The 2,807-nt window shown below is 42.5% G+C and overlaps 1 non-coding gene across 1 annotated transcript; it reads left to right on the top strand.

Moving 5' to 3' along the window:
- The first annotated feature begins 1,499 nt into the window (after positions 1 to 1,499).
- TRNAG-CCC lies at positions 1,500 to 1,570 on the top strand. The gene has a single exon. It is a non-coding gene; the product is annotated as a tRNA-Gly (tRNA).
- The last annotated feature ends 1,237 nt before the right edge of the window (positions 1,571 to 2,807 follow it).

Genomic DNA, 2,807 nt, shown 5'->3' with positions numbered 1-2,807 from the left:
ATATAAAAATATCGGCGTTATTGGCTCACACCACAACTCTGAGAAAGACTCTTTTATAACCATACCACAGACCCATGCAGAAGATACATCGGAAATCCATCCAGATCCCTTGTTTATGACCCTCAGCCTCAGATTCTTACCTTAGAGGATCTGAGAAAATTATTCAACTTGCTAGGTTAGGCAAGTGAAATTCTAATCCACGTATGAAATAAGAAACAGAGGCAGAATCAGACTGTAATCAGAGGACGGAAAGGGCCAGAATCTAAATAGAGATAATGAAGAAATACACCATTTTTTTGGTATAAAATAGCGAGGCAGTCTTGTAAGCATTACAACAATAATATGTGTCAGCTTTCTAAGGTGTTCAAAGCATTTCGATGGATACGTGATATGCATAACCATTTAAAGATTAATTAATACTGTTTGCAACCAATGTTTGATTAAATGGAAGCATCTGATCTCCTAAACTGGACTCTGTGTTGTGCTGAGTTTTAGCATTTGAGACTCTGAGATGCATATGGGGCGTACGTAGGCTTTGGTGTTTTGGTTGTATAAGGAACAGACTAAATTCCAGAAAAGTATTGATAGGTGAAATGTTAACATGTTGGTCCTCTGATGAGACTGAAGTACAGAGTGATGTCTTTCTCTACTTTTCCCTGAGGTATTTACCCTGAAGAAAGGAACCTGGGGTGGGGACTCCCCCACATGTTGGGACTTAGGAATCATTATGACTTTTTGAAAGATAGGAGCTGCAGGTATGCAGTTATGGTTCTCTTGCTGAGAAGCCAAGCTAGGTGGAGGCTGAGTCATAAACTTGAGCTCAACAAGGAAATTGACCATCACCTCGACCTTGAAGAACTTTGGCTGTGTCTGCCCTCTGTCCAACACCAGGGCTCACACCGCCTCTGGCCAGCATGCTTTCATTTACCACCCCCATCAACCAGATCGACATGTATTCCCGCACCTCTTTCTAAACTGCAAACCTGCACTTTCAACTCACAACTCCTAATTCACAAGTCAATGCCTCCTATACGTCTGAGAGTCACAAATGCTAAAATGCAACACACCATCGAGCTCCCTTTCAGCATCACATACCACCCTCCGCTTCAGCTCTCTATGAGCAGACCCAGGCACAGCGTCTCCCTAAGAGCAGTGGGCACTGTCTCTCGAGTGTTTCCGTCAGTCACCAGAACACACCCAAATCCGTTCCGACCCTTACCTGGTGTGTTTACCCTCACCACCAGCCACCCTTTTGTCCAAATCAGATCTTGTTAGCCTCTTTGTATATACTCTCTCATCCTCCTGGCACAGAAGTTTATGTCCAGTATAACCAACAGAGAATGCCTAACTAACCGGGTGCTTTTTTTGTGGTGGTTTTTTTTTTTTCCCCTTAAGTTTTTCTCTACCTCTCTACCGAAGAAACCTGTTCCAAAAAAAAAAAAAAAAAGTCCTTCCTGAGCCACTTCCTGAGGAGACCTAGTCCACCATAAAAAACCAAGGCATTGGTGGTTCAGTGGTAGAATTCTCGCCTCCCACGCGGGAGACCCGGGTTCGATTCCCGGCCAATGCATGTGCCTTTTGGTCGGCTCTCCGCTTTTCTCTGGCCAATATCCTTGGGCTACACAAATTGTTTCCTATCTGGAATTTTACCAAGATCTGAGAACTGGGATCTACCTCACGAGGAAGGTCAGAAGCTCCACTCTCCAGTTTCTTGTATCTGCGAAGGAACTGCTCCGACAAAGCATCCTTCTTCCTGGACTCCTAACACTTCTCCCGCTACAGCTACTGTCTTTCCCTGATCTTCATTTCTAGAAGATAGGATAAAAGTAATAATGGTTGCAGTTTCAAGTTTTGCAAAACCAGGGATTCAGCAAACACACTTGGAGCTTCAAAGACATGATCTCTTCACAGTATGTGAGGGCTGCAAAATATGTGATGTTGAGAGCACTTTCTAAGAGTTACAATGAGTGGTACCTGTTGCTATTTTCCTCCATCATACCGCCTTAGGTATTGGTGGAAACCTAAGTTTTGGGTGAGGCGACAAGAAATCCCACATGGATTAGCTCAGGAATCGAATCGAACCCAAATCTCCAGTGCAGGAGGCAAGAATTCTACCACTGAACCACCAAAGCCTTGGTGTAAATACATTAGGGAGAAGTAGGGAAAGACATCACTCTGTACTTCAGTCTCATCAGAGGACCAACATGTTAACATTTCACCTATCAATACTTTTCTGGAATTTAGTCTGTTCCTTATACAACCAAAACACCAAAGCCTACGTACGCCCCATATGCATCTCAGAGTCTCAAATGCTAAAACTCAGCACAACACAGAGTCCAGTTTAGGAGATCAGATGCTTCCATTTAATCAAACATTGGTTGCAAACAGTATTAATTAATCTTTAAATGGTTATGCATATCACGTATCCATCGAAATGCTTTGAACACCTTAGAAAGCTGACACATATTATTGTTGTAATGCTTACAAGACTGCCTCGCTATTTTATACCAAAAAAATGGTGTATTTCTTCATTATCTCTATTTAGATTCTGGCCCTTTCCGTCCTCTGATTACAGTCTGATTCTGCCTCTGTTTCTTATTTCATACGTGGATTAGAATTTCACTTGCCTAACCTAGCAAGTTGAATAATTTTCTCAGATCCTCTAAGGTAAGAATCTGAGGCTGAGGGTCATAAACAAGGGATCTGGATGGATTTCCGATGTATCTTCTGCATGGGTCTGTGGTATGGTTATAAAAGAGTCTTTCTCAGAGTTGTGGTGTGAGCCAATAACGCCGATATTTTTATAT

The sequence above is a fragment of the Bison bison genome, unplaced genomic scaffold (assembly GCF_000754665.1).
Source record: "Bison bison bison isolate TAMUID 2011002044 unplaced genomic scaffold, Bison_UMD1.0 scf7180017473911, whole genome shotgun sequence".
Classification (NCBI taxonomy): Eukaryota; Metazoa; Chordata; class Mammalia; order Artiodactyla; family Bovidae; genus Bison; species Bison bison.
This window is presented reverse-complemented; position numbering and strand designations above follow the sequence as displayed.